General features: G+C 37.7%; 1 long non-coding RNA gene across 1 annotated transcript in view; it reads left to right on the top strand.

The window, feature by feature from the left end:
• Positions 1-15628, top strand: part of LOC108400265 (uncharacterized) — a 1191208-nt gene that overhangs the window by 1014242 nt on the left and 161338 nt on the right. The window contains exon 12 of the long non-coding RNA XR_012130102.1: positions 10260-10455. This is a non-coding gene — a long non-coding RNA (uncharacterized lncRNA). The remainder of the gene's footprint in view (positions 1-10259; positions 10456-15628) is intronic.

The raw sequence follows: 15628 nt of genomic DNA, 5'->3' as shown, positions 1-15628 counted from the left end.
TACTTCAAAAACAAATACTGAATTTGTAAGGTAAGTAGGAAAAAAATTGAATAAATCTTTTGAAAACTAAAAAACATTTTTTTTAAGTAAGGCTTATTATACTATTCCTCAAACTACATTATTCAAAATCAATTTATAAAGCTGGGAAGCCAGTTTCCAAACATATTTCTTCCAGAGATTTCTGACACATGTGCCCCATCCTTTTAGGAAGAGCTCTTTTCTCTTTGATGCTGTGTACTACTTTCTCCACAGCTCGTGCTAATTTAGACTTGAATTCAGTAAACACAGAAATCAGTCCACAAGTATCTTGGCCTCATCAAAGCAAAAGAGGACATCTCTGTAGTGCTCCTTTCTATATTAAAGATGCTGATCTACAGGGCTTAGTATTGCCATTTTTTACTGGTTCATCCACTGCCCCCTTCTGGATTTTTTTCCTGCTAAATCATGAACTCTTAAACATCATTTCTTGACACCATTCATCCATCTTATCCAAAATCTTTCCGTCATCTTCAGGCTAGTCTGTCTCATGTTAAATGAATCTTCTGGTTTACAACTTAACCTAATTTTGCAATTTATACAAATCCTTTATTTGTTTGTTTGTTTATTTATTTTTGAAACTCAGTCTCACTCTTTTAGCCTGGTGGTCAGTAATACTTTCTTATCTGTTTCCATTATAAAAAGTGGTATTTCTATCCAAAGAGATTTCAATTCTATTTCACTTTTTATATAAAAGTTTCATCTTCTTTTCCTCTCGCATAGAACATTATAAATTCTGCCAACTCATACTCAGAGATGTTCCTAAACTCAAGGTGTATGCAGTAATATTTCCTAAAACTATACTTAGGATTTTTCCTTGCATGAAAAGTCATTAGCATAACATAAGTAACTATGAAAAATAAACCCTGAAATTTCGGTGGTCTAATGGAATAGAAGTTAATTTCTCCTAAATCCAGTCCAGTTACTCTTGGTAAGCAAGAAGTTCTTCTTTTTGGGTAAGTCAGAGACCTATGTTCCATCTCTGTTGGGAATGTGCCAGTTTTGAGGGCTTTATCATGTTTTGCATCCAGCCAGCAGAAAAAAGAACAGCACACATCATTTCTGCTCCATTCCATTAGCAAGAACTAGGCACAAGGCCTCATCTTGTTGCTAGTAGCTGAGAAGTATAGGGTCTGACTAAGCAGCTGCCTCTAGTGATAACTCACCCTGGAGGAAATGTTAGGATTGGTGGGTATCTGAACGATTGAACAAATTAGAAAAACAGAAACTAATGTAGCCTAAGAATTTTAAAAAGGCACCAGAACAAGTTTCTTAAGTGGGAAAGAGGGATTAGAAAAGAGGGCTTTTCAAAAACACATAAATATAGTCCAGAGACAGAAGAGGACAGTCATGAATTGTGGTTCAGATACAAATAGAAATCGTACAACCAAGTAAAACTAATCAAGCTGGTCATATTTCTTAACATTAGAGAGACTTACACAGTTTACCTGGATGTCGATGGTATTGCTAGAATACAAACTCAGTATCTGTTTTGAGGTATGAGAAGGTTCTAGAAATACCACACAGCCTGGCATAGGTTGAGAGGCTGCTCCATGAGGCAGGCAGTAATGTAACATAAAAGATTACATAGAAAGAGAGCAATTGTTTAACTTTGTAATAACAGCCTGGACTTAACTGACCAACTTTCTCCATGTTCATCTAGAATATCAGCAATGCCGCACCACAGGTAATTGGCCTACCCTATAGATAACCATGCATTGTTGACTTATTATTTATCTGTTGTTCAGTCAGGTGAGTCTGAGGTAGCAAGACAGCTTGCAGTTAAACATTTTGCTTCTTAAACCATGACCCTATATAGGAAATTCCATCATTAGGAGATGCAGTGTACTTCACAGATGCTTCAGGCTTGTAGGGGCCTCATTCTCTTCTGTAGAGGGATTCAAATCTGACACAGAGAATGAGTTCCCTGCTGTCGTGTGAAGGAGGCACTCAGAAGATTCTGCTCAGAGATCTCAGAATGTTACAAAGTGATTCAATATATAAATCCATAGAGATACTTAGGTATGAAATTGGAGAAATATTTGTCAAAACTTGGATATATTCAATACAAATGGCAAGTTATAAATACGACCCCCATTACAGAAATTCTAGTGATTAGGTCACTAGGAAAAGATGATTTAACTCAAAAAACTGAATAGAAAAGTGGTTAGATAAATTTGAATATGGGAAAAAGCATTTAGCAATAAATAATTCAAACAATAAGTACAAAACAAAAAATTCTGAGCTAATAGTTATGATCGAGAAGGACTTAAGATGGGATGGTTTGCATTAGGTTGCCATGGTTTTGAAAGTGTACAAAACATTAGGTGTAATTTGGACAATTTTACTAAGGGAAAATAACAAGTAATTATTATTTTCCTCACATAAAATTATGGTGTGTCCATACCTAAAATACAACTGTGGCAGCCATTGCTGCTCAGATCTCCCTTCAAAAGAGAATCTGCTGTAGGGAGTATATCCTATGGACAGCATCTGATACGTGCCATAGACTCCACCACAGCATACATGCTGGGGCCACACCAGTCCTAGACTGCTGCCAGACAAGGATGGAGCACAGAGGTTGTCATAGAGCTGTGCCATTTCTGCCCTCTAATAGGCAATATTTTGTCTAGGGCTCCTGGTCCAGTTCCTTCTCAGAGCTTCCTCGCAGTGTGAGGTTCCTCCTATTCTATCCCCCTGTCTCCTTATCTCCCTTTACACGTGTCAGACATGCAGCACATTCCTGCATAAGCCTCATCCTGGTTCTCTAGCAGAATCCTGGTCCCTCTTCCCTTTATCTCCTGCAAACCATTCTCCAAATAAAACTCTTGCACATTTAATTCCATATAGACCTTTGCTTACCAAGCTGACACTGTTGGTATCAGAAGTGATGCAATAAAACATGGTAAAATGAGATCTGGGGACTAGACCCCTTACCACCCAGCTAGAAGGAGGCACAGACAGTCTCTGGTATAAGGGGGAGCCAGTTTTACTAGTGGCAACCCAGGAAAATGGCCCAGTAGGAGGGAACAGTGTTGCTGATACAATGATTCAGGCATTTGAAATACACAGTGAAAAAATGCAAGTAAGGACAGCAGAATTTGCTGTTTACTACCAAGTTGCATTGACACCTACAGAAGGACAATGATAAATTTAAGTCAATTAACGAAGAGTTAAGTGCTTAATGTGTGAGCCAGGGGGCATTTTTGGTAGCTTTGGAAGAAGACTGCACCTTGTACAGTGCAAAAGCAGACTCAGAAGCAAGCACAGGACCCGAGAATTAGTGTCATACAGCTCCAGAATCATTTAAATGACCAGCCTTGGCAGGTCTGGACCAGGTTGAGAAGACTCAGGATACTGAACCAGCATTGGAGGACACACATTAGCACTGACTCATGCTTCTCCAGGCCTACTCAGCCACTGTCAATCATCTCTGATGGCCAGACTGCCATCAGTACTGAGTCCCATGTAGTTGCTACTCCTCCAGGAGACCAGCAAGCCACCTGAAGGCAGTTTGATTCCTTTGGGTCTCTTTTGTCTTGAAAAGACTGACAGTTCATCCTCACAGAGAAAAATACCTATTCCAGGTATGAGTTTGCTTTTCTTTCCCACAGACACTCAACTAGCATCTCTATCCAGGTACTTACTGAGTGCGCAATCCACAGGCATGAAATCCACACAACGTAGCAAGAATTGGCTCTGATCAATAGTACTGCTTTGACGTAGTGGGCCAGAGGGGGGATGTGTGGAGTGCAGGTGCTCTGCTTGGGCCTCTCTTGATCCCTTGCCCAACTGTAAGTGCACACACACAGCCACCCTGGCCTGAGAAAGTTATGGCAACCAGGGGCTCAGACTCCTCAGGAATGAAGGTCAGGATCACCCCACCTGGAGGTCTACAACGACTTGCCCAGAAGATAGCTATGGATGAGGGCATTTAGAATGAACAGCGGAGGAGGGAAGCAAAGTGTACACACCAGCTGCAGACCTGGAACCAAGGGCAGCAAGAGAGCTGTTGTTCATCCCCCATCCTCCCTCTTTAACCTGTCCCTCAGGAGGAGCAGTCCACAGGAGCTGTGGGGAGGCTGGGCCCCAGACACAGATGGAGAAGTGGCTCTGTGCTGTGTTAAGGGGTGGGTTCTGGAAGCCATGAGAGTGGACAGCTCGGATCCCCCTTCCAGGGACAATCTACCCTGCGGCGTGTATTAACAGCCTCCGACTGCTGCCCGTTCAGGATGCATCACAGTCCTCACACTGAGTCCCGCGCTTTTCCTGGCCGCCTGCCAGCCAGCGTTCAAGCACAGTGGGGAAGCCAGAGCTTGTCCATTCCTGCCCCATGGGGTCCTGCACTGCAGTGTGAAGCTGTTCTACTGGATCCTCTTTCCTTTTCCCTCACCCCTCACTGTGGTCAGGCCTGTGTCAGAACCTGAGGCACCCCTTGCCTACAGCTCTCCCCTTTTATCCTGCACAGGCATTTCCCCAGTCTCTCACACATCTAACTTTATATGGGTTTCTGCTTTCCAGGACACCTGAACTACTCTATAACATTCAATTTTAATCACTTCATAGAAAACTTGAGAAGACCTAGATTTGAGGAACTTGGAGGAGCAAAAGTCATCAGATAATGAAATTAGTAAAATGTGAAGATATTAAGACCAAGTAGCCTCAAAGTCGATGTGATTAAGCTCCAAATTTATGTGAAGTGTGGATAAATTCTCTAATGCAAGCAGCCTTGACTGCAAGGTTATCTAGATTTCAACAGTGGGTCAGAGAGACAGAATGAAGGAAGGGACAGAAAGGCAGAAATAGGAATAACAAGTATTGTGCTTAATATAAATGATAAACTAAACTTTGCAGATAATAACGTTAAATAATAATAATTAACTTTGACAAGTTAATGAATGGCCGTAAGTTGCTAGTAGGAAAGCCTGGGCTATTTTCCCATTGAATGGTCTTTGGAGTGTTTTTCGAAAGGTAATATTATCCAAAATGGACTAAGCATCTGGCCTGGTTTAACAATTCTATTTGCTATGTTTTCGACACAAACTCTGCAATCCTTAGTCAGTCTCAATGTTGAAGTCAATTCATCATAAAAAAAAATATTTTTGTTAGCCATTAAGAAAAATATATATACATAAGGTGATTATACTGTCACTCAATTTGTGAATTATTTGAAGCCTCAGCCTGAACCATCAACAGTACAGTGAACACTTTTGCATTGGGAATGAACTGAAACAGTGAGTTTGCTTTACATAGTCCCCAAAAGAACCTTCAGGTGATAACTGTTGTTTGCTCCTGCCTGGTCTAAATTTGAATCTATGATTTAAGTTGACATTGTAAAATATTTTTGTAATACACTTAAAGAACATCAAACCCAACCAACAGCTCCATTGTTTTGTTTTTCCTTTTGCACAAGCTAAATGTAATTCTGTTGTAGTATTTGGGTATTTGGGAATCATGAATCATTTACCTAACTCAGCTTCAATTTCATTACCATTTCATAATCTGAATACACGATTGTTCCAGTTTACTTTTTACTTACTAGGAAACACACAGACAAGTTTTTGGCACTTCCTCACTTGTTCTGAGCTGATTTTTCGGTCAGATTCGGTTATTAAGGCTTACATCCAGTTTATGTTCATAGCTTTGGCCTGGGGCTTTCTTCTGTGCCTCTGCCTAATTCTGTTGGATGCATGAAGAGAGGCATCACGTTCACATGGCATGATACAAACCACTGAGCTCATCCAAGGTGCCACACTCAGGGACTGATCCTTGCTGCTTCCTGCCCAGCAGGTAAAAATAAGCACCCCAATCTCCGGCTTCTCTGATTGCACCAGTCACAAGAAGTCAGATGATTCCTTTGTTCCTAAACATTTTTAATGACTGGAAATAACAGTTTTTGCCTCCTCTTTAAAAGGCAGCCTATTTACTCCAATTGTTAACAATTCCAAATATGAAGATATGGTTTTAAGTTTCTCAGTGGCAGGAAGTCAACTAAACTTTTTTTTTAAATAAAGTAAGTCGAAAGCAAAGCTAGATCTATTTTTGTTAGACTTCAGCCTTGAGGAAAATTTCTTAATAAGAATTCAGGTAAATATTACAAATTTAACAGTATTTTACTCCTTATCAAGTTAGTAACTAGGAAGTTTTTCTTTATCATTTCTACTATGGTAGATACTGGAATATACAAAAGTAGTAGTAACTAAATTCCTATTCAAGACTTTAAGATCTCATGGGAGAAATAAAGTTAACATGCATGAAATACATACAGAAAGAGGAAGGTTAAACAGCATGGGTAACAGGTGTTTGGAACAAAAGAGAGCTAGGTGAAGATCAACATAATAAAAGAAAATTTTATGGAGGAAATGGTGTTTGAACAGAGGCCTGAAGGATGAACAACAGGGGCTAACGGTAAGCAGGGCAGTTAAGAGCAAAGTTTCTGTAAGGAGGCTGACCTCAGCGGCCCTTTGGTTGGGGGGTGGGGCTCAGAGAAGTAAGATAGCTCACCTTTCTAGGCCTTATTTTCCTCATCTGTATAATGGTGTTATTAATAATAATAGCAGCTACCTGATAGTTTTGTTTAACTTTATTATAGATAATGGCAAAATATACATGAGGTGCTTAGCCAAAAAAGTTATCTATTAGTAATTAGGATATACTGAGGAAAGAAAGGCAGTAAGTCAGAGCACAGATGGGATGGAGCTTATATGCAGATCTGTTTGGCCAGAGCACAGGGTATGTGAGAGAGTCTAATGGGAATAAAACCAGATAAATAAAGTAGCACCATGACAAAGGGAGCTCAGAGGCTTGGGATACATATTCATACATTAATTCAAAAGATAATTAGCATCTACTATGTACACAGTTCTGTGTTAAGTCTTGGGGATTCTGTGGTGAATTAGACCAACATCAATCCTGCCCTCACAGAGTATCTGTCCTTCAGGGAATAAAATATTTAAAAATTACAAGTAGGAAAAGGGAAATACAAACGTTTTGAAAGTTTTTACATTTTTCTGGATTTAATAAAAGTTGATGATATTTGAAAAGAAATCTTTCCTAAGTGTAAGAATAATTACTATCAATCGTTGTCAAATAAAGCATATGATTACATATTACACACAATTGTCCAGGAGGAAAAAAAACAAAATCACTCTGTCTACATAACACTAATCAAGCAGTTCAGTAGGAAAAATAGTCAGGTGTGTAAAACCAACATGAAACTTAATCAAACTTTTGATGTAATGTAGACATAGCTTCAGTTCTTAAAACTCTGAAACCTGTACAGCCAGCTTTATCTTTCCTCAAACTTTGGGCTGCGCAGTCAGTGTATCCCCATTTTTCTGGTCTGAACCTACTGACATTACAGCTTTGTACATGTAATTCCTGCAGCCTTTGATGTCTTTCTCTACCACATTATTTTTCCTGTGTTACAAGTTAGTATGTGGCCAAAAACCTCCTTCCTTATAGTACCTACTAGGTTCCTATCACTGAAAAAGCCACTGACTTAGTTTTTAGTCTTTCCTGGGATATGATCTTGCCGTAATCATGGAGTTTGCACACAAGATAGTCTTAATAAAGGTAGAGTTATGCTTGGTTAAACATAGCATGTGTATATTCTATATATCAAATCTATTTCCAACCCCAAGCAGCTCATTCACATAAATAATGCCTTTTAAAACAGACCCTATGTGTTAGTCAGGATAGGCTAGGTTATGCTTTGTAAAAAACACCAACATTTCCATGACTTAACACAGTAAAGATCTATTTCTCATGCACAATACATGACCCATCTGGGTCAACATGGGCAGCTTAGTTTATGGTAGTCACTCAGAAACCCAGGTTCTACCTTCCTATGAGCTGCTATCTCACAAGAGCCTTTAGGTTTTAGCTGGATAGATAGAGAACAGAACAAAGAGAATCACACACATGCTCATCTGTGGTTTAGGTCAGAGGTGCAGTTACATCACTCTTTTTTCTTGGTCAGAGCATGTTACATATATGTTTAACTTTAATGAGGCAAAGACATGCAGCCCTCCCATGCTCCAAGAAGGATTAAAGGAACAGCAATATTAGTGAATAATGTCTATCATACCCTATGAGACAAATTGACCTGCTCACTTGAGAGGCATGCTCCACAGAATGCCATTTGTTTGCAGCAGACACATCTGAAGTGAACTGAACTGCAGTATTTAACAATTCTCAGGTCATTTGTCACATAGCAATTTTCTGTCAACATCATTATCTCAAACATCCCCATTTCATAAATACACTCAGATAAATTCTCAAGCAGCTTCCAAATATGAAGAATGAACTAGTTCTCCAGCAACTTTTAAGAGGAATGACAGCCTCATGACACTGACCAGGTTTTCCCATAATATCCAGGAAACATCTCTTTGCTAATTTACTTCAAGATACTTCAACAGCTTTTGGCCAAATCCAGTTTCTGATTCTATTCCAGGAGAAATTCTACGATGTCGAATTGTTTAGGCTCTCTTTCTGTTTGCTCTGATACTGTTCCCATAAACCTGGAATATCAAAAGGACTGATTATCATTTCTAGGGTGATTGTCTTTCTAACAGTTGGCATGAGCCTTATTAGAGTCACTGGTAATCTGAAATGCATTAGGTGTATCAGGACTGATGTATCACTGCAGCTGAAAGAGGGAAAGCCAGTAAATGGATTTATAATTAAATTCTTTACCTTACCATTGATAGTTTAAAAGTGAAGTACAATCATGTTCATTAAGAACTTAAAATTTGGGGATTCAAAAATATATGGACCATTTTTCAGAAAGGATCCTCTCATTTTATTGTTCTCTTATTCAGAGCAGGTGTATTTGCTCTCTTTAACTTCTGTCATTTGCATCAGTTTCATGCACCATGATGTGAACACCTTTGCTAGTGATAATCGGTGTGGTCTTTTTATGACTATAAAATGATAACAATGATACTTTGCACTGTGTACTTTTCTTCTTATCAGCTTATGTCACAATCAATATGATAGCTTTTATATTGCTGTTGCAGGCTTTCATTGACATTCTAACACAAGCAGCTGTCATAAACCAGCCAAAGAATAATAAGTCCATTATGTTGGTCTTACTGATTTAAACTAAGTGAAAGTGGCCCATATGTCTTTAAGTACTTTTAGCACAACTTCAGTCATGACTTAATTGAACTTCAATTGAACTTAAAGTTTAATAAGTTAAAACTAATTGAAGTTGTAACTTAAAAATAGGGGTGTTCATTTTTTGCAACATGTTGCCACTCTTGTTATAGAAATGTGTAACCACTGAATACCTCTTAAAAGGTTTTTTCCTAGAAGTTATCATGCTCTACATTGAGCCTTTTTATTAGAGGTCTGCTGCCCTGCGCATCTCTCTGATGTCAGTTGGTCTGAATGGAGATGCCACTGATGATTTCAATCTTGCAGTTTGATTTAACAAGTGAAACACCCAAATTTCCTAATCTAACCATTTCCCTTTACTCAGTGTATTTAACTGGCTTGAGACTACTAATTCACCTGGGTGTTGAAACTGTATGTCTTAGTATAGATTCTTCCCATGCAAAGCTTAAGACAAGGACTTGGATGCATGATGTAACTTAGAGGTGACCTAAAAAACAGGAGTGAAGGAACAAGGAGATTAAAACAGAGACCGAGGGAAAAAAAAGAACATAAAAATGTATTCAATACAATTTAGTCACACCTCTGAGAAATATGGAGAATGTGTTCCACAATTGTTCTATTAGGATAGGAGGCTGAGGACAACTGCCAGTTCACCTTGGGCATTAACACCCAGTATATGTTTCTGGACTGGTTTTGTTCATGGGCTGAGCAGGAGCTATAGCTTTGGAGAGGGTTTCAGGTAGAAAATGGGAAGACACATAGGTAAGCTTTGATGCAGAATGTTGAAAGCATGAAGCTAAGATTGAATAAAGACTACGTCCTGCAGCTGTATCAGAGGTAAGCTAAAGGATGGGACCTGAGTCAACAGAAATGTATACAACACTATAAATGTGATATTAATATTATATGTTTAAAATTAATTTCTCATATATTCTTATAAAGCAGATAGCATATCAGCATACAGAAATTGAAACTTTCTTGAAAAATAGTTCAAAAAACTTTCGTGACATATTACTTAGGAATTATGATTTAGGCCTTAGAAATCTTAGATACAGTCTTGTTACTAAAACTAAGGAAACTGCAAATCCTTTCTTTCCATCAAGCCTCACCTTTGAAAATGGATTTCTGATACTCTCTGGGCATAATCAAGGACAATGCCTTTTGCTGGTCTCAAGGACAGACTCCACCTGTGCCTAGCTTGTGAGACGCCCAGTGCCAACTGTGGTCACAGAATTCTTCATCTGGTGAGATCCACCAACCTGCCAGATATGTCATAGAGACACACATGGCAGAGAAAAGGTAGTGTATTTTATCATGTTATTACATATCTGGAAAACTTTTTCTCTCTGGGAAATTGATTAGAAATGACTGCAATATTTATAATTAACTTATTTGTACAAACATAATAATACATATTATTACAAATATTTATACTTATAGGTGATTGGGTCTGGTTCATGAATATCCTTTAAGCTCCCCGAGGCAGAGACTATATTTTGTTTATCTTTGTATGACCCAGTATCCAGCCAGTAGAAGCTGAATAAATGTTTGTGAAATATAAAATTGTGGCCCATCACATATCATAGAGGAGAGAAAAAGGTATTATTAAGTACTCACTATGCTGAGAACTGTATTAAAGTACTTCATATAGATTATCTCATGTAATTCTCACAATAAGTCTGAAGTAAGTACTGCTCTAACTTTGTCTCACCAGTGGGAAAACTGTGATTGAGAACAATGTAGTGCCTGCACCAAAGCCATAAAGCAAGTTCCAGTAAGTGCCAATAAAGATTTAAATTGAGGCATCCAGACAGCTGGCTTCTGCAGAATATTCTTATATTTGTCCTGCTTGGGAGAAGGCTGGTGAAGAGGCTATGGTATTTAGAATTTATGAACTCATTCTCAGATGTAATACAATGTCCTTCCTGAATTCATATACTCTGGCCTTCAGGGCTGTCTATTCTACTAGTTGTATCTTTGCCACTTTCTCATAAAATCGCACCTCAACACTCACTCACTGCATGCCCTTCTCTGAGCCACCAGCTCCTCATTCAGCCCATAGATCAATGCAAGCCCAGGGCCAAAATATTTTGAGGCTTTTGCACTAACTTTATAGTCAATTCAAATTCCTGGTGTTTCTTTCCCACATTTTTTAATTAATTCCTCTCTTTTGTCAATTTAGTACCATTATTTGCTAGTAGCTTCAAAAGGAAGTACTGCTTAGAATTCTATTCTAAGATCTGTTCCATGCCCTTGAGCAAGGTATTTAATCTTTCTGGGCTTCAGTTACCTCATTCATACAATGGGGATAATAATAGTACCTACCTCATAGGGCTATTTTGAGAATTAAATTAATAATTACATGTAAAACTTAGACCACAGTGAGTGGCACATAATGAGCTCTGTTTAAGGATCTGATACAGAAATACAACCCTAAGGGGAGGTGGGAGATGGGTGAAATAGGTGAGGGGATTAAGAGGAATATACTTCTAGTTATAAAACAAGTAAGTCAGGGGAGTAAAAAGTACAACATAGGAAATATAACCAATAATATGGATCTTATTTTAAGATATAGGATGGAAACTTAAATACAGTGTGAGATGGAATATCATGCATAAGTTTTTGAACAAAGAGAATTTGAACAGTTGGCAAGAGATGAAGAATGCTAGTTATAAAAAACCCAAAAGAAAATAAACTCCCATATACCATATTTACTGTGTGACTCCTGGAAGATAAGCTTTCTTCAGTATTGCTCTGAAAAGCCTTTCTGGACTCCAAAACCTCTCTCACTTGCTCTCTCTCTTCCCTCTCTCTGTACTTAAGCACTATTACTTCAAACCTTTACTACTACTTCATTTGCATAAACATTGTCTCCTAAGTTAATTCTTTGACCAAGTTTGTTGGAAAATGGCTGAAGACAAAGACCACATTAACTTCTAGGGGAAAACAGTCCAATCCATACAGCATTTTATTCCCTTGTAACCACCTTGCCCCTTTTAGGCAGGACTTGCCCTCTATTCTTATCTTTCTTGTTTTAACATTGACACCCTCGCCACCTGCAAACAGAACACCTTGAAAAGATTAATCATTAATTTCAAAAAAAAGTCATGTCAAAAACTTCAAAAGTCAACGTAGAGGGGGTAAGGCCCAATAAATGGTCATTTAGTCACACTTGACATTGACTTGATGATTTTATTTATTATTTTTTTCTGTCTTGAAAAACAAAAGGTCAATGCACTTTTATGACATCTGAAATTTAAATGCACATGAGGTTAAGAAATACTGGTGTTAAAATATTTATTGGTTAAATCTGACAGTCATATTTATAGTCTTATCTCCAAAGCCCTGTGAAGCATATATTATTAAATGGAATATATATTGAGAAATTTTGCTCTCAGAATACATAATTTGCCTATTTAGTTTCTTTGCACCTACCTGTTTTAAGCCAAAGAATTTCAATGGCTTCTGGATATTCAACTATTTTTTTTAAATGTCTGTGGAATTGAGGATAGAATAAATCACTATGATTGACAGTTTGGCATTTCACAGAGGTGAATCTTTAGCACTTACTATGGGATTGAAGAGTTTCAACAAAAGATACCAAACCTGTCAGAAATTATGTTTTCCATTTTTTTTTCAAACAAAATATCAGGTCACTTTGGTTCACGTGCTCCTTCAAGTCACTATAAAGTGACTTGAAGATTATCAGCTATTATATACTTATAGTTTGAGTATGTGGGATCTTTTTAAACTCCAAACTTATTTTAAGTGCCTAAAATGGGCAAGATACTGTCCTACACTCTGTTAAGATAAAGCAAATAATTGATAGTAGCCAACATTTACTGGGTGGTCACTTTGTATAGGATACTTAAGTATATTCTGGGCATTCATTCATTTAATTTGCCCCACAACACTGTAAGAAGGTGATATAATATCTCCCATTTAAAAGATAGGGAAACAAAGCCTGGAAAGGAAAGTAATTTACCAGTAGTCACACATCTAGTAAGATGTAGAACCAATATTTGAACTCAGCTGTCTGACTCTAAAGCAGCCCTATTCACATTTTAGTTTGACCCTTGAGGAGCTTTCAGGATAATGGGAGAAAGGAAGGGAGTAGAATACAATATATGAGTAATCATAGAGCAAGTCATAAGGTGTAGAAATAAAACAATTATGGAGTTAAAGAAAAAACAAGGAATTATACCTATATTCATCAAAACGTAAAGTCTTACTAGAAAGTGGCATATTGATTGACACATTAGGGGCAATTATACTGAAAGTTGGAAATGGCTTAAGGCATTGTCAGTAGAAGGAAAAGTAAGAGGAGAGACACAAGGAAGGGGTATAAAAGAGCAAGTAGTTTAGATTTACAAGGTATAGGATACAGAAAAAGTAGTAGTGATAGGTCAAACTGGAGAGGTTAAATAAAGTTTAAAAATATTGAATATTAAATGTTAGGTCAAAGAGTTTCAGAACCTAGCAATTCAGAGGTTTAAGAATGTTTGAGTGAAATGACTAAAGCACTATTGGGGACAGTGTCTATCTAGAACTGGAATTTTAGTATATTTATCTTCTCTTTCCTTTCTAGTTTCAATTATAAGATGGAATAGCTATACTAAGAATAGAAAATAAGAAAAGAAATAATAAAGATGACTTTATTTTCAGAAAGACCATGGAGAAGCCAGTCACTGTCATGGTTATCAAGCTAAATCTAAGCATGTGGTTTGCAGGACAGACTCGACAGAGGAGAGCTTGTGGATATTGGTCATTTCTTCCACTCCCTGACTACACTTTAGAATCAACAGGGTCACTTTCAATATCTGGAAACCAAGGGCACATCCCAGAATAAAAGCATTAGCATCTTTGAGATTCCAATCCAGAGGTCAGTATTTTAAAGCTAACAGAGAGATTTTATTGTGCCACCAAGATCAGAAACTATTGCTCTAGTCAGTTAAGTAATGAGAATTTGAACTTCAGGGCTGACAGTGAGAATGGAAAAGAGGGAAAGAATCTGGAAAATATTTTGAAAGGAAATCCAGTATTTCTCTTTTAAAATGATGAGAAAATTGTTCCCACAGTCCCATTCATTAAAAAAAAATTTTTTTCCTTTCACATGCGATAAACAAGTTTGGAAAATTTGACAAGCTTAATCAGAACATAGAGTTCCACAGATACCAGGGCAAGGTTGTCCAGAATGGGTCATGCAGCAGCACCTTACCATTCTGTCTGTACATTAGAGTTACTAACACGTCTCCTATCTCCTTAATAGGGACTTCAGAAACATCAAATGCAATAATACAGAACACAGACCTCAAATGGAAAGGTAGCACTGTATTTATGTAAGCTGTTACTTTAAAAACAAACTTAGAAGGTTCTCATTAAACTTATCATTTCTACTCCTCTGGGATGATAAACTAGCTTTGTGGTTCTACAGTGTAACCATCAAAAACACCTTTCAAAGTTGTTTCTGGCATTTTGTTGGCTTGAACCCCAAGTTCTAGGTCCAATGGTCATGCTCCTTGCTCTGCTGACAGAGTCAATTGTTGTCCTACCTCACTTTAAATAACAGCAGCAGGTAGGTCAGGAAAAGATGACAGCACAAGAGGTGAGACAGAGGCCACCTCCCAAAACCACATATTATACAAAAATATAGTAAATCCAACTAATCCTAAAAGAGCAAAAGTAAAGAAGGTTGCTCCAGACTGCATACACCTGGAGAAAAGAACACCTACTACCCATTCTCCTTAATGTTTTCCAAAAAGTAGAAGAGGAGGGAATACTCCCAAATTCATTCTATGAGGTCAGCATCACTCTAATACCAAACCAGGCAAAGACACCACAAAAAAAGAAAGTTACAGACCAATATCCCTGATGAACATAAATGCAAAAATACTCAATGCAATATTAGAAAATTGAATTCAAAAATACATCAAAAAGATCATCCATCATGATGAAGTCGGATTTATTCCAGGGATGCAATGATGGTACAATGTTAGAAAATCCACAGCATCATCCACCACCTCAACAAAAGGACAAAAACCACATGATCATCTCCATAGATGCTGAAAAAGCATTAGACAAAATTCAACATCCATTCATGATAAAAACTCTCAACAAAATCAGTATAGAGGACAAGTACCTCAACATAATAAAGGCCATATATGACAAACACACAGCCAACATTATACTTAACAGTGAGAAAAAGATGAAAACTTTTCCTTTAAGATCAGAAACAAGACAAGGATGCCCACTTTCCCCACTTTTATTCAACGTAGTACTGGAGGTCCTAGCCACGGCAATCAGACAACACACACACACACACAAAAAGGCATCCAGATTAGTAAAGAAGAAATTAAACTGTCACTGTTGGCAGATGACATGACATTGTACATAGAAAAACCTGAAGAATCCACTCCAAAACAATGAGATCTAATATCTGAATTCAGCAAAGTTGCAGGATATAAAATTAATA

The sequence above is a fragment of the Manis javanica genome, chromosome 1 (assembly GCF_040802235.1).
Source record: "Manis javanica isolate MJ-LG chromosome 1, MJ_LKY, whole genome shotgun sequence".
Classification (NCBI taxonomy): domain Eukaryota; kingdom Metazoa; phylum Chordata; class Mammalia; order Pholidota; family Manidae; genus Manis; species Manis javanica.
The sequence above is the reverse complement of the archived record's forward strand: the minus strand, read 5'-3'. Positions and strand labels throughout refer to the sequence as shown.